The sequence below is a fragment of the Coturnix japonica genome, chromosome 3, assembly GCF_001577835.2.
Source record: "Coturnix japonica isolate 7356 chromosome 3, Coturnix japonica 2.1, whole genome shotgun sequence".
Lineage (NCBI taxonomy): Eukaryota > Metazoa > Chordata > Aves > Galliformes > Phasianidae > Coturnix > Coturnix japonica.
In genome coordinates this window covers 39,275,558-39,296,907 of record NC_029518.1, presented here as the reverse complement: position 1 = coordinate 39,296,907, position 21,350 = coordinate 39,275,558, and the positions used below count along the sequence as shown (strand labels likewise).

General features: G+C 37.0%; 1 long non-coding RNA gene across 2 annotated transcripts; it reads right to left on the bottom strand.

Moving 5' to 3' along the window:
• On the bottom strand, positions 1-19,463 carry LOC107311502. Of its 2 annotated transcripts, XR_001554097.2 has the most exons (5): positions 19,386-19,463; positions 15,094-15,166; positions 2,335-2,475; positions 413-501; positions 1-190 (listed from the first exon to the last, which is right to left on the bottom strand). It is a non-coding gene; the product is annotated as an uncharacterized LOC107311502 (long non-coding RNA). The 2 variants fall into 2 exon arrangements; XR_001554098.2 differs by lacking the exon at positions 15,094-15,166.
• Between the last annotated feature and the right edge of the window lie 1,887 nt (positions 19,464-21,350).

Below are 21,350 nucleotides of genomic sequence, written 5' to 3'. Positions count from 1 at the left end.
GAGAGTTTTCCAAAGACCAAGAAGCCCACTTTGAAACTGAAGGTTCACAGCTTGGAAGCACATCCACAACTGCTTCCAGGCAGTGTGAGAGAGAGACAGTCACTTCCATGACGTATTTTCCTCTCCACCTGTGAGGTCCTCTGGCACGTGTAGTTCTTCTGTGCTTCATATGATGTCATGATGTGGAGTACTAATAAGAAAAATTACAAAATCATGACATCTAGCTATTTGGGGTTAAAAAACTGAAGCTCTATGAAGGAAAAAACATTGAGAGATCACTCCATAGACATATAAAGATGGACAGAAATGAGAGAACAGAGATGACTCCTTTGAGAAATCCCAACTGAATAATCTGTCACTCTGGATAAAGCCAGGTCAGAAAATAGCCACTCTATGCTGACATGCTCCTTACCAAGTGATACACCAGAGTCCTTGTTACAGCATCTGTGGTGCTTCTATGTCTGCAAATTCTTGTTGATCTCCCTAAGGAAGGAGTGAAACCTAAGGAAAAAAGTGTAAGAGTATTAGGACTGTATTTTAACATGTACTCTAATATGTAGAAATTTTAAATGATCCCCTCACAATACTTTTTCTATCTGAATAACTTTAGCTATTCGTTTTCTTTAAAGAAGTTACATGGATCATGGCATCAAAAGACCAAAATGCCTGACAAAACCCCTTTCACTTCCTATATTAATAAGAAAGAAGAGCTTACTATCATCTCACTTGTTGGTTTTTTTTTTTCTTTTTTCCTTCAGCTTACATACACCACCTCCTTGTGTGGCAGCCACTAACAATTCTGATGCAGAGCTTGTTGGTTTGCAGTTTTCTTTTTGGCAATATATTATTTTTTACTAAGAATAAGATGACTTTCACATTAATCATCAGATAGCTTCCCAATCTCTTCCCATCTGAGTGGTAACTTAGAACCAAAAACCTAAAAATATTACATCTATTTGCATGAATTTCTGGTTCCCCAAAATAATCTTGCAGCGTTTCTCAAGCTGGTGTTAGTTACAATAACTGAAGAATTGATTACCTCTTAAAACAGTTAAAGTTTTAACCTTTTCATACACACACATACACACACACACACACACACACACACACACAAGACATCAAGTAAGAAATTAAGCAATTTCACAAAGTAAAAAAGTCCCTACAAACAAGTCTCAGATAACATCAAGGACCAGTGAAAATTGACATGTTTTTAGATTTAAGGAGCGATATGTATTGAAACTGAAATTCTGGAAACCAGTAAAAGAAAAGCAGTAGAGGAGTGAGAAGAACCCAGAAACCCCAAATTATATTCATGATAAGTACAACGTGAGAAAAATGAGGAGTGAAAAACCATTGCAGTCATTTTGGGACTCTTGAAACATCAAGCAAGTGAATAATCAATATGAGGCAGTAAGTATTTAGAAACAGGACTTCACCTTAAAGGTACTTAATTAGCTCCAATATCTTGGCTTCTACTGAGTCACCATGTCCCAGCCCATTTTAGTGATGGAAAAAAGACCAGCAACTAGCATGTTTCAGTTCCTATTGTAGCTCTCCTACAGCTATGGAAGTGCAACTAGATTCTAGCCTGCTTCATGCATCACTGACAATGTTGTCAGCTGAGTCCCCCACTGCAGATCCTTTATTAGTGGTGATAATGTGAGAAACAGAAGGGTGCACAGCTTGACTTTCAGGGCCTAGGCTGACTTCTCATTTAGAAAAATAATCCCTTTGCTCATAAACTGAGCAAACCTGATAATGAGTCATCAATAGAAAACAAATGGGGAACCCCTGGAAATCAGCATAAGAGGATCCATCTGACTCTAAAGAAGCTATCATAAGGAGCAAATAGATGAAAGTTCAGTGGGATCAAATTTGTTGGGTACAGCATGTATATGCTTTTTACATTGTAGAACACTCCTAAAAACCACAAAAGAGTTATTAATTATTAGTGTGCAGCTGATTTAAGAAAAACAATAACAGACACAGCTGAGAGGGAATCCTGGCTTGCTACTCACTCACCTCAGAAATGGGAAATGGGGAATTTTGAAATAGGCAAGAAAGAATGATTCTATCCGCAGTAAAACAAATCCAACCCTCTTATATGCAGAGAATCCAAAGAACAACAAAGAACTTTATTTATATTGCAAACTTTCAACTACAAAAATATTGAATATTGAGTATTTCTAATTGAAAAAGAGCTCTATCAGAATCCGTGTTTTAGATGATCAAAGTCACCACTGAAAAGGAAGCCTTAGGAAGCAAGGCTGAAGAAAAGATTCTTAGAGGACTGGCCAGTTATCATTTTAGAGCTGAGAGCTATAGGTTACTTACTCCCTTGATCCAACTTCCCGTGAGGCTTCAGAGGGTCAGGAAGATCCGGAGCAGACCTGGAGATGGTTAGAACAGTCTGTTGCTGAAGGATGGGCCCTGTTGTACAGACCAGTGATGGAGAAGTGTGTGGTGAGCTGCAGCCTGCGGGAAGAATCCGAAGGATCAGTTCAGGAAGCATGGTATATTGTAGAGGGGACCTTAACCCTACCCCTATCTGTAATAAGCAGAGAGAGTGATCATGAGGGAGTAGCAGAGATGAAACATTATGGACGGATAATAGTCCTCTTTCCCTGTTTCCTTGTGCCATTCAGGGAGGTAGGAGAGCATAGATGGGAGGAATGTGATTTTTAGTTTGCTTTTAGTTTCTCGCTGTTTTAGTTTGTTAGCAATAGGCAATAAATTGTATTAACCTCCCTATGCTGAGTCTCTTTGTAATTTTGATAGTAATTGGTGAGCGATCTTCCTGACCTTATCTAAACCCTTGAGTCCTTTTTCATCATATTTTCTCCCCTTTCCTCTAAAAGGGGTAAGTGAGAGAGCAGTTGTGGAATTTAGCTGCCTATTACAGTGGGCGAAAGGCAATGATGCCAAAAGGTACTATAACAAAGGTTAAGTTTATCACTTGCTGAAAGTTTAACAATAAGACATTGGCTCAATCAGTTTTGCATCTTCCTTGTTCTGTTAAAATTTCTTCCAAAAAATTACCAAGGAACAATAATTCTGCATTTGCCCATCTGGAAGATTCAGCACAGAAGTGTGTCAAAGTGAAAAATGTTCCAGTCTCTTAAATACAAGGACCTTTTCACTTTTCCTGTGAACATGATAGAGATTTTTTTCTATTTAATTCAAGTCAGTTTGCCCATTTCTCAGTTAGCAGAGACACACACAAGATCAATTCACATCTGTGCTGAATCTTTCTACCTACTGTGTTTAATTTCTCCATCCAAAGTCATAATTTAAATAAATAAATAAAAACCTTTGTTTCTTCGTCTGTGTTCCAAGCTACAACGGTTTTCATTAAAAACAACAAAGGTTTTCTGGGCAAGTTGCACCTTTAAACCTAGAAATTAATTACAGATAGGTGCTCCTGCTGTCAAACAACCTTGAATTTAACTAGCTGAATGAAGCCCAAATAACACAAAATCCATTCAGAAGCCATTATCTAGCCATGTTTTTAACTCCTTATTGGTGTACATTGTTTATCTTTTTCAGCTTTAACCAAGTCCTTTATCATTTTGAACATTTCTCTAAGTCACCTTGAAATCTTCTCTTTCGCAAAGGAAAACCTGACACCATTTGCTTTTCCTATCCCTTTATTCCCCTGAACAAACATTCCCCATTTATCTCAAACTGCATTTTTCCAATCAGTCTCACCAAGAAATTGCTCAAAAAGATATAGCACAGAAGTTCCACAACCAGCTCCTTGTTAACACATTTTTTACTTCCTGTTTCTGAACCTACCCAAAGCTTTTGTTGCTGTTGTGGGATGTCGTTTTTCAATTGTGCTGTAAATATTTCAGTTGGTTCTTGAATGAACTCATTGTAGAATTCTCCTTAAAATAACAATGGAGAGATTGGCCCTAAGCGTTTGTCACCCACTGAATTTTTATCGCTACAATCTGCCTGAAACTTTTGTAGTTAGTTAGGAGTTAACTTAAAGCTTTTTTCACACATGACTTTCTCTAAACAAATTATGCATTTTGAATTGCGAGGTGTTCCCTCCCTACAGCCATGCAAATTATTTCTAATACTGTAACTGCAATTGACACTTAGGAGAAGACTCTGTAATTACTGGATGTGTATTATGGATCTTTGTAGGTGTAACCTACAGACTGTCAGACGGTTTGAATCTGACTCATCTGGGAAACTTTCAAAAATTTAGAATTGGAACTTTGCTAATTGGCACTCTCTCTCTTCCCTTAGAGGGGCAATTTATGTACCATGAGCATAGTCATTTCAGCTCATTGGAACTAAAATTCTGAGCAGAAGTAATGCTCTCTTGCAGCTGTATTTTTCCTGTTTGACCCTTGTTAAGGGTGATCACACAAACCTTCACATGTATGCATATGTACACACAGATCTTACAATAATTAACCTATCAAATCGTCAGCACTTATCCACCAACATTCAGCTACCTGTTCCTCATAGTGTGGGAATATCAGTGCTATTTCTAAAACCACTGTGTGGCAAGGAAGGAGAGATAATGGCCACAACCACACGTTCATGCACAGAACAAACTTAATATGATCATAAACAGTTACAAATAAGACTACTTTGAGCTTAAACAAGCCATTCAATTTCAGGCCCTTGAAATTATATTAACAACACTTTACAGGTAAGAACCAGAGGCAAGACTTAAACAACAATACTGCATCTGTTAGGAACATTAAGTGACTGTTTCCTGTACTTGCCAATAGAAAACCTTGAGACGGAGCACAGCAATGCATACTGGGGTTGTGCTTGGTTTCTGTGCTCACTCAGATCTTTCCCCTCTGTGAAGAGCTCTCTACATTGCCACAGTATGCCTATGGCCAGATTGGTTACCTTCACTAAGAACTGGAGAAAGACCTTTGCCTAATTGTGCCCTGCTCAGTATATATAACATATAACCAAACTGTGAGCTAAGAATAGTCCCATCACTTCTGACCTCAGTGAGCTTTCTTGAAGATCAGCTTGGAAGGTACTATTAATCTTCACATAATTTCCTGTTCTAGAAATAGGAGACCGCTCTGAAAAAACTGGCAATATAATTTTTCATCATTGTGACTTTCTTCACTTTATCTATTTTTCTCTTGTTTTGTGGCTTTTCTAGTATGGACATACACTTCACACATGTTGAAAGATTTTCACATTCTTTGAAAATAAAAAAAAAGCCAGTTTCTCAGTTACTAGCTTTTAAGTAGATAATCAAATGTTCTAGCTGCTTGTTTAGATAAATGTCCATTAATATGTCCAAAATAGCCTATGATTTTGTAGGCTGCAATTAAAACCAATGGAAGAGAGCAATCCTTTTAATAACCACAGAAAAGTGCTCCCCTCTTTAGAGTGCCCATTGTTATCATCATGAACAAAGTAAAAATCATTAACAGCACACTCCCCCTTATCTGAGATCAAAGCGCTCATCTTATAAGCTTCTTTTATTTAAAGACCTTTCTGATATACATGTCCTAACTGCTTTGTGGAGATACAGGAGAATCTTAGCATAACCTGACTGTATTCATTGTCCCTATTTTCCACTGCATTGTCTACACTGGTGGAAGAGCTAAATTATATACTTTGCAAATCCCAAGATATCTTAATAGAGAAATGCAGGCCTTACTGTTTTTTTTTACAGCATTTCTCACTCAAGGTATTTTTAAAGGTTCTTTGCAAGAAGTTGAATAATGATGATCCAGAATCCATAGCAGCAGATGAGTTAGAAACTCACCCTTCAAGAAATGTCTGATTAGAATGGCTGTCTGTGATTCTTGGAGCTTGAACATACATTGGCTACCATGGTCCTTCTCCAGTTAAATCTATTTATCTATCTATCTATCTATCTATCTATCTATCTATCTATCTATCTATCTATCTATCTATCTATCTATCTATTTATTTTTTCCACAAGATTTAAACAGTCAGAAATGGGCAGTCAGAAATGAAGTCTATTCAGTGTCACAGTGAGGTGCCATTTTCAAAAGAATAGTACTATGACTGTCATTCTCTCTGTTTTTTTTACTGGCACAGTATCAAACACTAAATCTGAAACTTGCTACCAAAAACAAATAAATAAATAAATCAAAAAGTTTCTTGTTGGGAAGGAAGAGAAATGATAGCTTACAAGACCATTGGAGCCATCGTTCTGTTACGTGCTCAGTTCATCAAGCTTTTTGTCAGACAAGTATAAAAGTGTGGATTAAGTTGTGAGCCAGCAGAGCATTCAATCACATCTGGCTTTCCAGTCATAACAATATTATCTTTGAAAACAGATCCAGATCAGCAATTAGATCATAAATGTAGCTCTTATGTTCTGGTGTCACAAAATCGTTGTGCTTCTCTCTATTCACTTTCCTTTGGTTTACCTTCTAATGGTTTCCTACAATGCTAACCATTGAACACATTACCAATAGCCTGGTACCTCTAAATTACCAATATGCTCTTTCTCTCTCTTAGATATTTATACACTGAATTAAAATCACAGTAGGACACCTATGACTTTGCTTCTATTTGCCGAGATTCAAGTTGCCTCTCTCTTCTGTTGATAGATGCATGTAGCATAATGCAAGCAGGATATTAAAAAGCTAATTCTTTTTCTTTCTCCTCTTTGAATATTTTGCCTTTTTTTAAGGATCAACTAATTCAAGTAGCTCTTTTGTATTCCTTTATTAGCTTGCAGCATGATTTGTTAAGCACAACATAGAAACACAATTTAAAAATGTACAAGAATGGCCACAATTAATGTGTTTTTGTTTTTTATTTTTTAAAGATTAATCCACCATTAGTTTGATTTTCTCTCTTCTGTTGTGCCTCTTCTAAGTGGGCATATGGCAAAAAGACTTAGGAGATTTCTGCTATAACAACAATTAAAATAACAAGAACTCAGCTTGTGCTTGTAAAAAAATGACTAGAAAGGCTACATAAATTGGTAAGTTTCTAAGTTCTGAATTAAAGTTAATTTTAACATAATATGCTATAGATGAATTCAGTCTCATTTAGGCACTAGACAGAGATCCACCAATAGTCTGCTAAATATACAGGAAAACTGTGGTGTGATTCCCCCTAAACTTTCTCTTCTTCAGGGTGAAAAGATATAATTCCAGGCTATCTCCAAAATGGCAGCTTCTCTAGCCTTTCAATCATATCTGTGGCTCTCTTTTGGAACCTTTTCAGTCTGTCCAATCTGAACTGTGGAGACCAGACCTGGACAACATTGCTCCAGGTGCAGCTTGACTAGTGCTGACTAGAGTGAGACAACTCTACCTCTACTTGTAATGCTCCTGCAAATGAGGACCAGGATCCAGTTTGCACAGAAGAGAAAATGCTCAGATCTTCATCAGCAAAGGATACGACAGAATTAAGTTAAAAATGGGAAAAACTGGAGGAACTGAAGAACAGGTAAGAGTGCTGAAGCTGAAGGTCATCTAGCCTACTACAGATCAAAACAGGTCAACTAGAGCATGTTCTGCAGGATCGTTACTCACTGTGGCTTTGAATATCTGCAAAGCATGTACATGATTTCCTTTATCTGGAAATCTGTCCTCAATCAAACTAGAAAAATCTCAGATGTAATAGTTGGAGATCACACAGGACTGCCATCAAAAAAATCATTTTTGTTCTACACATTACTTGCAAACTATTTGTTTCACTGATTCCCTGACTCACCATTCTCAGTTCTTGCTCTGTTGCTTTGATACACAGGTCAACAATCTCTTTTTTTCTAGGTGATGTAAGTAATTCTTCAACCTAGCATAAAATCCAAATAGGAAATTTTACACTACAATAAGTATTATCTTGGTAAATGTGCATTTCAGTTTGACATTCGCCTTATGCAGTAACTGAAGACCTAAAATGCTAAATGATTGTGAAATATACTAACAGACAACCAGCAAACAAAGACATTAAACCCAAATTCACCCTCAAATGTAAAAAATATTCACATAAAAACTGATTCTAACATTTGCTGAACAGTCATTACTCAATGTTTGGGAAGTATATTTGCTTACAATCCTCTCTGGTTGGTACATAATTTTAAAAAACACCTTGCATTTCTACTAGTTCCACTTCTTGTAATCCACGGCAAATGAACTTCCCATTGATGCAGAGTAGGTTGTCAATTGCTGTTTTTTTGAGTTGCTCCAGACCCGTCTCGCCCCTCAGGGGACTTAGCCCTGCAACTACTTAACTTCCCAACAGAAGAACTTTATGAAGTCCTTTGGGTACTTCACAGAACAAATTCTTCGTTATTTTCAGGAACTAAATAATGTCCCTTGAGCATTTTTGTCTGTTCCAGGTGTGCAGTATAGCTGTGAGCTTCTTTCAAAGAATGAGGTGGCAAGACCTGTGCTATCACATGGAACATGTTTCCTGGCAGATAATTTGGACCTCTAGGCCATGGCAATTCATGCCTCCATTAGGCAGAATCCACAGCTCCAGAAATGCTGCCTCATACTACTTTAGACAAAATGTGTCCTGGTCCATTTGGTCTTTTCCATCAGCAGAACCTTCCAAAATTTATTTCTTATTTGCTCTTTTTTCTTACTTTCCTTGTTTTCTATTTTGCTGTTCTATAAAAGGCAAATAACTCATTTCCTAGTATTATTATTGTTACTATCACTATTTTTTATTCTCTCATATTTGATATCTGCTTTGTTCTCTGTGGATCCCCTGACATAGAAAAACATCTGAAGTACATACCCTATACAAGGCTGAGCCTCCGCTGCAGAGCCACAATTCTTGCTACACAGGGAGCACATCTGCTTACCACAAGAGTGACCCTCGACTAGGACACAACTAATTCTGAGACTGTGAGCTGACATTCCCTGTTTTAATCCTTTTCTTATGCTCATGAACCTCACGACCCTTCTGGTTTTCTATCACACATTTGATTGAGTTCATTGCACTCATTTTCACTTTGTTTTCTCCATAATTAGAATAGCTTTTTCTTTTTTCTTTTTCTCTCCGATCAGCTTGTAGCTTACTCACTTCTGAAGTAAAAAAAAAAATAAAAAAAAAAAATGACAACAAAACATGAAAAAGCAGTGAACAGAAACAAGAATTGTAACTGGTATTTCAGAAAAAAAAAAAAAAAGAAATAGATAAATTCAGAGAGCTAAGTAAAATTGACCCAAATTACTAAGTGATGAAGTGAGTAATGCTGTCACTTTAACTGACGTTAATAGAAGCCACTGGATGTTCATACTGAGGCAAACTTGAGTCTTTCATTTAGGAGCCTAACTTCAGATATCTATTTTTGACAGACTTGATCAAACTATCCAAATGGCTAGAGAAACACAATGAAATGAAAAGTATATTGTAAGTGACTGTAATATCCCACATATGCAATAAAAACATTGGCAGTCACTTCACTTCCCTGTATTTAAATACATAAGAAGAAAAAAAGAGTTATAACAACACTTCTATCACTGTTGTTACTTGAGGCACAAGGGAGCATTTTTAGCAGGCTTCTACAACACTACATGGCATTACTGGCAATGTTGACTGATATCATTTTCAGTTGACCCATCAAAAAGGAAATTGACAGATTTTATTGCGATTTCTTCCAATAAAAAAACACATCCTATAGATCAACAGCAGTTCCACAGAAGCAGTGAATAAATTAAAGAGAGCTAATACTCACTTCAAATGCACTGATGACATTCAAGTGTGGCCCTGAACTGTCTAAATGTTTTGACAGCAGGGATAGCTTGGAAATAACATTAGGTCAGCACACCTTATACAGTTTCACATTTTCCCCTTTCTGGTCATTTTGCACATAGGTTGTTTTCCTTCATAGCTTATTGAAATTAGTGAGTTATATGCCTTCCTTGAGCTTATGAACAACCTTAATATAAGCTATCTTTTTTATGTTTTGACACTTTTATTTTTGCTCCCAGGAGAAACTAGGAATTGCATAGTTCAAAGGTACTCATCCAGAGGTAACTTGCATTTTGGACATTCAAGAAGTCTGCAATCAGGAAGGGAATTGTAGATGAGGTAGCCATCCCTCACTGAGAGCACACAGAAAAAGCAGAAAGAAAGAGATCCCATTTCACATTTCTGCTTATATTTGTAAAATCTTCATAGCCAAGTTCAGAAGTTAAAGCAGACAGGTGGAGTCACTGTAGTTCACAGCTCTGTCCTGGGGGGACATAATGATACAGTGACCCTCAGTCAGCCTATGCCCATGTGAGACTTCCATCTTGCATCAGCTGCTGCAAAAATGCACTTACTTTCTGTAATAACATTTTACCTTTCTTCAGACCTCCACAACAGAGTGAAGAAATTGCAGCTCAGACACTGATCTTGTTACACAGACAATTCTTGAGTCCCCCATATCATAAATGAAGTTTTGTGAACTCCACAGCCAACTGGAGTCCAATTCTCTGGCCAGGTAACCCTGTTATGCTGCCTCATTGTGATCCACTATACTTCACGCCCCTGTGGTGACTGCAGTCTCAGGCAAACAGTCAGACATCAGCTGACTCCTGATCTCAGGCAGGCTTGCTGTGCAAATGAAGACCTATTAACTTTTTTCTGTTTTATTCTTTAATAAAACTTAACTCTCTTTGATGAATCCAGTGTCTGAAAGCTGATGTGCAAGGAAGAGAGGGGAAAGGTAAAGAAGAAATTAAGGAGCAAAAATGTTAAGAAGGGAAAAAAAATATGAGTTTGTTTGTTTTGTTTTTTAACTTGTTTAAAATATAAGTGAGAAAAAAAATGAAGGAAAACAGTTGTAAAGACAAAATACATATATAGCCATGTTGAGGTAGGCATAGCATAACTTTCTTCTGGAATTTATTTCTGTAGGAAATATGAATATCTCAAACGTGAGAGCTTCTCTGGAATGAGTTGCATTAGCTTCTATGAATTCCCAGTGGAACAAAAAATGAGAAATCGTGATCTATTAGGAGTCAAGAATATAAGCTCAAAGGCTTTCTACAAAGTTGATTTTTCAGGCCCATTGTGTAGATCTATTTCATTGCCTGGATCATTTAGCAGATAAAGAAGTTCTGACCTTCTTTCTCATCAGTTTGGCTGCTAGAACTGTGTGCTTAATTCACATGCTAAAAATCCTATGAACATTTTTATTGAATATAATTACAGAGCATCGCAGCCACAGTAACCAGCTTTTATACTGTAAGAGAATGGCTACTTAATTAATTTTCTCAAAACATTACCAAACTTTATTAAACTAATCACCCGTTTGTGTTATCACTCAGATCCACTTTCGGTTATACAAATGCAATTTTAAAGTCTCTAATCTATAATGCTCTATTTTAATTATTTATTTAGTCAGAGAAATGGAGGAGGCTTACAGTTTAACATTTCAGAGCCAGCTGCTATTGTTAAAAATAATAATAATAATAATAAAAGAAATTCCACATCGTCCCTTTTGCAGCTGATGTAAAAAGAGCAGATGACTTTCCATAAATTTTACAATCCTTTTACATGCCTACGGACCAGTTCTTACACCATTCTGACCCCTTTCAGATGGTGTTGTGTGTGAATCCACATTGGCAGGAGGCACACACCCCTACCTGAGGCCAGAACGAATGCCAACACCTGAAGTGACACAGTGGCTAGTCTCTAAAATAGCTGCACCTTCAGTTCTGAAGGGAGAGGAGCATGGCAGAAAAGCCTCCATTGCTGCTGTCTACACCATTTCCTTTACCCATTAGGTTAGCATTTTGGATGGTCAGCAGTTCATTCCTTTATCACTGTCTTTATTTGAAAGAAAAGGTGAAACTGCCTTTTACAAAAATAAATAAGTTTAGTAAGATATGCTGTGCTTTGTTAAAAATGCATACGCTGTGTGTTAAAGAGAATCACATCAAACACAAAGAAAAGCCTTCTAGGTAAGAGATCATAAGGATACACGAAATAAAGTAGTGCATTCCACTTTCATTCTTGCATTAAATCATTTTCCCCACTTTTTTTAAGTTCTTCTGGGAAAGACTAGAAGCTTCCCATAGAAAAAGATTTAATAATTGAAAGAACATTGTTTTACAGCATTTTACAGCAACCTGGGTCATGTCACTGACTTCTGTTGTTCAACATTTTTTATAAAAAACATCCAAAATTTCAACCAAGTTCCAATGCCCAAAAATTCCACGTCCAGAAATGTTTTTTGATTGTTCTTCTGTGTTACTGCTCGCTATTCAGTAGATTTAAGATGCTGAAGATATTACATTTCAACTTTCATTTTGCAAGCCACCAATGATAAAAAATGTTTTGCTTTGTTTTTTTTTTTAAGCTGCAGTTAGCAAGATAGCATAGATTGAAACTCTTCCTTTTTATTATTGCTTTTGATGCACACAAATCCGTTAAGAGGAATTTTAGCAATTGTTCTGTTATTGCATGTCCCTTCTTCCCTTCAGTTGAATAATTCATGCTTTGTTGTCATAGCAATCCTTTCTTTCTCTGAAATGTTTAATAACTAGTCTTGACTCCAAACTAGACAATGAATCAAGGTGTAACAAAAGCTTTATTAACAAATATGCTTTGAGGGAGATACATTGTTTGTCTCCCACCTACACTTTCCTTAAGCTTGTTGTCAGTGCAATCTGATGATATTAATAACGACAGCAAAGATGACTGTTAGAAACTCCCTTTACACAACCTAGCTTCTTAAACAGTGTCCATATCTTTTGCAGACTAATGAACCTCACTGTTGCAGAGTAATGAACCTCTACTTTTCTCTTAATCTGACTCCTTTCAAAACAGAAGTACAGAGTCACTGCTTTCTGTGGAGCAATCCTCTGTGGCAGATGTGGAACTGGGGACTAGGAGACATTAAAAATCCCAAAAAAGAGTCACAATTTGGTAGGAAAAGAGTGACAGAGGTATTTTTCACTGTTTTACGCCTGAGTTCAAATTATTCATCTGTTCACTCTACATGGTTAGTACATGTTAATCTAGCATGCCTGTTTTCTCAAACCACTATTGCAAGCAACATAACCAATATTTAGAGTTGAGAATTGTACTAGAGCTCATTGTAGCCTTTCCACCTACGAAACACCTGAGGAGGAAAAATATGAAGGCAAGAAAGTACTCAGTGAGTATGCAAACTTGAACCTTTCCTCTACAACTTGCTTGGCCAATAAACATCCCCTTTAATTTTGATTCTTTCTAGCAGAAATATACCTCCTTCTTTGGCAATGGTGGCACCTTGTGCAATTAAAGACCTGAAGCTGCACTACTGATGACATTTTTCTTACTTCAGTTAATGCTGGAGAGAAGCATGGGTGATCACTGTGGGCACAGCACTGCTCTTCTGTAAGATCTAATGGTTCCCAGCTAATGAGTACAGATCCACTCCAACCCAATCAAAGTTTCATTTCCAGCATTTATTTATTTATTTATTTATTTAAGCCCAGCAATGAGACATTTTAAAAATAATTTTGAGCTCTCTGGATGGATTCTATAGTCATTTCACTCAGTCCATATTTCCCCGAATTTACAGTTTATGGGAGCTCTGGACTTTTGTGACCTAAAGCTAAGAAAGCAGCACCATCCACAAGAAAAGAAGAGCAACTCTAATCTTTTCAGTTCAGTTTTGTGCAAGCAACTACATAGACTACTGACAATCATTTTGTAGTTTCACATGTATCCTGTACTGCTTTCTCCTTGCACTGTTGTTTTTGCGCAGGTGATATGTTGTAACTCAGCCAGACTTGTAAACGATCTATATGTTAAGTTATACAGCTGTATTCTCCTGTAGGGCTCAGCTCACAGTACCAATATCAGCCAAAATCTACCCATTAATCAATGGAAGACTTGTTCTAAAACTTCAGAGTATGACCTGTAAGTGGTAAATTAGCTGATGCAACAGTCTGTAGAAAACTGCCCTTCCACACAAGAGGCCTGACAGAAATGCAAATCACTGTAGTTTTCTGATGCAGATTCTAATTCAAAAATAGCAGTCCATTTTCTCAGAAGAGAGTTTATGGGAACAACAAAGGCTTGCATTTTAAGACACCAGCTGCCTTCAAGCCCAAGTAAAGCATTTGGGATGAATGCTTTATTTTTGCCCAGCCTGCTGTGATGACAAAAATCAACATCCTAGGCCAAGTCCACATAACAAAATGTTACTTCCTGGGAGGAATACAAAACCATTTGTGTTCCCCAGGAGTCCTGCTCTGTTGGCTAAACTCCCACTAGACAAAAGATGTCATTTGAAGAAATGATGCCAGGAGACAACAGATGACCTGCTTTTGATTCACTTCTACTGAAGGAAGGACTGATACAGAGACCAGTTCTTACTGCTGAAACATGGGTATGGGGGCACAGCATTTTTTCAATTCTGCCCCCACTAAGAAGCATTTTGTGGATTGTCAAAATTTATTTAAGTACTTTTCCCTGTATTTTGTTCATTCTGCCTGTAGTTTTGCAGTATCTAAACCCAAAATATTCCCTTCAGTCAGGGAAGTTCAGAAAAGATCCTTCTGAGCAGGCTTTGCACCTTTAACACTTTTCATTTGCTTTTCTATCCACATGAGCAATGGTATATCCAGCATCATTTATTCATCCTCAGTTTGGTATATGTATTTGATCTAACACATGCTTCATCTATTCAGTGCCCTATTGAAAAGGTCCACAGAGTCTTTCTGTGGCCTCAGAGATGCAGATTGAAACAAAAGCAGAATTTGCATGATGGGGGAGGGATTGAGAATGGTTGGTGACACCCACTGTTCATTTTACCTATGCAAAAAACTGATCTACATTAATATTTTTTCATAAATCATCATTTACTATTGTTAAATCTATTTTATCTCATAAATGTATAATGAATAATCTCTGGCTTAGACTTCTTATAAGACATTAAAATAAAAACAGGTGACATAAAAGAAAAACAATATTTAAAAATAATTTTCCTGGCTCAGATAAAAATAAAAGTCCAGAAATTTCACTAAAATATCTAGATGATTTAATAGGTACTTCAAGATTTTGAAGCAATCATTTTCCATGCAAAATAAATGAATAATACAGTCTGCAATGTGTGGCTGTGCATCAATTTGAATGAAAATCATATTGTTTTTTAGATCACATAAAAATACAGACCTTGTCCAGCAAAATGTACCAGCTTGTAAATCCCTTAGATAAATTCAACTAGTCTTGCTGAATCATTCATCATCTGAAAAAAGGACATGGTTAAGTGGTTAAGTTCTGCTTGTCAAGACTTACCTGAAGAACTATTCTCCTGGAGTTCCAGTCCAATTCCCTAAGTTTTCTCTCTCTCTCTCTCTCTCTTTTTTTTTTTTTTAAATTTAGTCTGGTCTTCTTTCATTCCTTTTTTTCTTTTTCTTTATTCTTTTTTTGCCATCTTAGGATTGATTTTTTTTCCCTCACATCACATACTGAATAAAGGACCAAAATGGTCTTACAACTCAGTGGTAGCTCCCACAACCCAGCACGCCAACCCTGCAACACTTCTACACTGCTTGGCTCTGAGATATTTGTGATCCAGTGTGTTATAAGAAAATTTATTGTGTTTGGAACTCAAGTGCCCTGTTGCTTCCGTGGACAAGGCAGTATCTTGTAGGATCACTACTATGAGAAAGGGCTACAAGTAATCTCCTTTGCAGCATGTCAGATGCAATTCATCAATACCCTGGGCCTTGTTAATCTTCCCAGACAGATCCAAAGCTGTGGGATTGAGCTGAAAGCTGAAGTCTGGAAACAAAACAGTCAATAGTCTCATTTCTTTCTTTTGCTGCCTATCTGGATATCAGCATAGGTCTACAGTGGGAAACAACCTTCAGTGGTTTGAAATGCTCTTAGCTCTCACCACACACTTCAAATCTTTTATCCCATTTCTGTTTCCAGGAAACTAACTAAGAAAAAAACAAACAAAAAATCCCCTAAAAACTATTACAGAGCTGCTAGCCTCCTAAATGAATTACAGAAACAAAGTACATTTCTATGAGAAATGTGTGATCTATGAGTAAGGCATACGCAATTCCATTCCTTCCATTCATTTATTCTGTCCCTGATCAATACTGAAACCTGACTGCAAAAACCAGCAGAGCCCAATGGCTGTGACATCAGCATCTTTGCTGTGCTGTAGCTCTGGGGTGCAGCTTCTTATGTATAGCACTGCATTCTTCTTTTTTTTCCCCCAGGTACATGGAGGTGCCTAATGAAGCATCACTCAGAGATGCAATTTTTGAGGTCCAGTCCTCCTTAATAGCCTCCTGGCTTAAGAGCCTCCTGGCTCTTCAGGGCTTATATTCAGGAAACAGTGTTGCCCTTTCGAGCTGCATTCACTATTTCTCTCCATTATCATCTCAGACACATAGCTTTCAGTTAAAAGCTCCTAAAGACTTCCTAAGACACAGCTTACTTCAAGGCCTTAAAAACTCCTTCAAAGACTTCTAAAAAAAATATGAACAAAAGTTCCTGACTTTGTGTCAGGTGCTGTTTTTCAGAAAGCTGCATTTCAGCAGAGTGGATTTATACTTTACCAGCTTGGAGTGGAGAGCCCCTTATCTATGGAACATACTGCTAAAACACACTGTTTCTTTCAGAAACCAGTGTGTCTGGCTCAAAATGGAAATGTTTTTTCATGACCTTTTCTCAAACAGACTCCTTGTTTCATGTAGGAAAGCCATACTGCTCTTTTTAGGAGAAAGTAGGAACACCTTGATTCTGATGCCATTCCACAGCTATGTCTGACATGCTTTAAAAGTACCATCTCTGGAAGAGCCAGAATGCAGCCTGCAAATTCTGTGTGGCCAATTATCAGCATTAGAGACTATAACCCATAAAGCAATGCGTTTCCATGGGAAACTGAAGATGCAGCTGCAGGAAGATGGTGTCACCACTGGTTATATTGTTAAAGGGCTGTGAGCTGCAGAGGTCAGCTCCCCTACTCTTCTGGAAAACTCATAAGCACATTTAAGCCTTGGGAGACATTGCCAGCTGCTGCCTGGAGCATCACAGGACACCAAGAATGCCAAGCTGATGCTGACCAAATGCACTTGACCCAGAGTAGCTGAGCTCTCCGGCTGGGATGACCACTCGGTCCCGTCTACATACCTATCCCTCCCACAAAGTCTGGGTGTAAATTTTCTTTCTGTTTCCAGTAAATGGAAAGGCTGTAGGCAGAAATACACTCATAAACACAAGCTTTAGTCTTCAAGCTCTCTCCTGTACTGACTGTTCTTATGGTTTCTGCCTGCAGGTTATCTCCTGCCCCTTCTCTCTCTCTCTCTGGCCCCAGAGAAAAGCTCAGTATCTTATACCTCTGAGTTAATGAGCCAGCTGGCCTGACCTGTCTGTCAGGATGAATCAGCAGGCTGTTTCTGCACCTCCATGCTTTACCCACACTCTTTCTCAGGAATGTAGCATCATTGAATAGTACTTTTTTTTTTTTTTTCTTTTTTTTTTCTGTAAACGCAGTGGCAATTATAACATGACTTAAATGCATGAGGTGCTCATTAGCATTATTTACTTCAGTTAGGTCTCATAGTCTATCTACATCCCAAGTTTTGTAATCACCTGGATCAATATCTGGACAGACATTGTTTGTTGGTGGCTACTGGTTAGTTAGCCATTTCTCTCCTATTGCTTAACTCCATAATGTGCATCCTGGAGTGGAACCTCATGTGGAAACCAGATTCCTAATTTAAATTTAATATACTTTTGCAACTAAACCTACATAAAATTAAAACTTAAATACCAACAACTCACATCTACGCCTACACTCATAACAATTCATGAAATGATTTGTTTTACATAAAATTAATAACCCCATTAAATGTGAAATGCCAAAGGGAAATCACCGAGCCAGGTAATTCCGAACTTATGGATTACTAAATCTAAACCTGCAAATGTACAGAACTAGTTAATAAGCTATAGCCTTTTCTGCAACTTCAAGAATAGTATTTTCTGCATTTCTGTTTGCTTGGTGACTTGAATTCAATGACTAATTTATTCATAGATGAGAAATTTTTGGCTGCTGAAAAACCGGATAGCTTATTATCCTCTTCCAATCCATAAATACAAATGAGGTGTAACAGGATGAGATCTGCTAGTTCTAAAATCATGACAGACATGATGATCAGAAACTATTAGTACAATCTGTTACTGATGGACAATACTTCCTTTGTTTAATGAAACAATTAGTTGTAAAACCCATTTCAATAAAAGGATGTTTTCCCTAAGTAACCAGCTACTTAAGGTGGTTTAATTTAACTGAAACAAACAACTTTACAATGTTGGTCTTGTGCTTTTAATTGAGTTGCAAATTCCATCCAACTGCATCTTGACAAGAGACACAAGCAAGAGGATAATCATAGTAGGGTAAACAGTAAATGTACTGTTCATCAAATTACTAAATTACTTGTTAGTCAGAAAGAGACTAAAGTTATATCCGACTATGCAGTGGCTAAATGCATGAATATAGACATAATTTATTCACCAGTCGGACAAAAGGAAGTACTACATTTAGCACAAAGATTGTATTTAGGTGAAAATCAATATATTCATGTGGTTGCTAATTAGGAAAGTCCAGCATACTTTTAGAAAAGAAACTAATAAGTTAGAATACAAAACAAGATTAAAATTTATTATTTAAAACTGTTTCCTCTTTGCTGATTTAAATGATGATTAAAATTGGTAATAGCAATTAATCTACCCTCATCAACTCCTGCTTTTGTTTAGAAGTACAGCTGAAATTGTTTCTCTGTGACAGAATATATCACATATGAAAAGAAAATCACTTCTTTGTCATAATTTATCTATGTGGTAATTTCTTGAACACAATGAACCCTTTTACTGCCCTGGGGAAATTCTGTAGAATGGAAGTTAGTGGGTATTCATCTCCAAAAAGTGGAACCGATCCAACACGACATTATTCTGCTGTAGACTTCTAGGTTAATTTTTAAGCCAGCTTTAAGATCATTTACATGTATGTAATTTCATAATTACCACTGAGTGCACTTTTTGTAATGTTGGTATAATATCCAGTAGTATTTTTCACATTTCTTACACAGAATGGATGCTTACAAATACTGTAGTATATGGAAAACCACCAATGTCACTTGAGTCACTGAATTATTCTTCCTATCACTCAAGTTTCTTTGCATATGTTCATAAATAGAAGGATTTTAAAGGAACAAATGATAGTAATTTGCATAGCAATTTTTGAAAGACAAATTTCTCAGCCTCAGGTATCCCAAGTCATCTCTGTATGGGAACCTCTTCAGCACTCCTTCCACTGTTTCCTCTTGCAAAGTGAAACATAGCCACAGTCCTCTCCTTCAAGGGCTGAAGTGACATCCCTAAGGACCCATAGCCTCCTGTAAATCCATCTAATAAGAATGAAAGGATTAACTGAAATGTAAACTTACCTTCACAGACTTACCAAGAGCCAACTTGTATGGGATGAGAGTCCTATTCACATTTCAGCTTCCTTCCTTGGGGCACTGAAAGACAGAGTTAAACAGAATGCTTTAGAAGACAGGGAGGCAGTGATCATACAAAAGACATGCAATAGCAAATGCAGTGTATGATAAATAAAAATTCAGTATGTGATAAATAAAAATTCAGTATGCTCCATGTGGTCAAAATAAAATCTATTAGCATGTTAATAACTACAGTCCTTTTGTGCAAGTAGAAGAGCACATTTTAAACAAGGAATATACTTAAACTCTCCATCAATTGCATCATTCTCATGTTGGTGGAGACATACCCCATAAACTGTAGGAGGCAGCTGCCCTCCACTATGCAATTCAGTGAAACAAAATATATGGAGAGAATAACACCCTGGATATTTAAAGGTTGGGGACAAATTATTAACATTTAAATAATCTTGCCCTCTAGGCCACAGACAACTGCACTTCAAAGCCAAGGAGCTGCTCCACAGTTTGCATCTGAATTTGTGGAAGAGTAGTACATGATCTTTGCATATCTGTGCTGGTGATATTTAATTTTCAGAGTTAAGGATAGAGACAATTTTGTCCACATAAACTTACTGCTCAGTCTGGGTTGTAAATTAAGAGGCAACCCCAAGTGTCCTTTACAAAGCTATTCAGATGGGCCTAATAAAAACATTAATGGCTTTTGCTGTGATCTATCTGTCTCAGTAGGGAAGAAATAGAAATGTTACTGAATATAAAGGATTTGATGTGCTGTGGTACTGTATGAGTCACACGGCACGTAAGAAAAAGTTCAGGACATGATATCTTTTATGCAAACAACTTCACCTCTAGGAAATTCTGCTTTCATTGTCTGCTTCCTCTATCTTCTTAAACTGGCCTTATTTTAACAGAAATCTGAATGTACTATATCATTCTTCCCATAGGAAGTACCTTCCTGTACCTCTGTTTCTGATTTGTGTGTAAATTCCTGAGGAGATAGGAAGGGATTAAGAACAGGAAGACAGATTCTTCTTGGACATGTCTAGTGAGTGATAAGAAGTAACAGGTACAAACGTACATACTGGAAATTCCACTGAAACATAAGCAAAAAAAATTACTGTGTGAGTGGTCAAACACTGGCACAGGCTGATCAGAGAGGTTGTAGAGTTTCCATCCTCAGACATATTGAAAATCTAACTGAATGTTACCCTGCATGATCTGCTCAGAAACCTGCTTCAGGCCAAAGGTATCCAATGGTCCCTTCCTCACCTATTCCATGATTTCAAAGTTCCAGGATGGTTCTAATGTAACATGGCAAAACAGATCACTGTAAGATTCAAATCAAAACAATTGTGTCTGTTTTCTTATATAATAATAGAATTTATTAACTATTATTATTTATTTATTTTTATTTTATTTTACAAAATAATTAAAATAATTAAAATTATTTTAATAATTATTAAAATAATAATTAAAAACAAAACAAAACCAACAAAAAACAAAACACATCTGCAACATAATTTTGCAAGGAAGCATGATTCTTTTTTCTGAATTTTCCACAAGAAAAAGAAAAAAGGAAAAAAAAAAATCAGGACAAAACTATCAACAATCACTCCTTCAACAAAGTGTAAAAGTAAACTTTCTTTTATGCTTTACAGTCATCTTTGAAAACTTATTGCCTACTCTACATAGGAAAAGGGGCCTCTCCAAATTTGGGAACTCCCCCAAAGTGCTGGGGAGAAAAATACTGTAGGGGAAAAGAGTCGGTACTGCAGTTCTACTGTCATCACTGGGTCTGGTTAATCTTTTATGTGGTAGAATCTAAGAGTTAATAATGTACTACATGCATCTATCCCATTTGGCAGCTTGAATGAAAAATATCTGTTCATGTAGATGCTGATAAAAAATCTAAGGATCAGTGGAGGATACACTTGCCTGTGAAAAATGATAACTCAA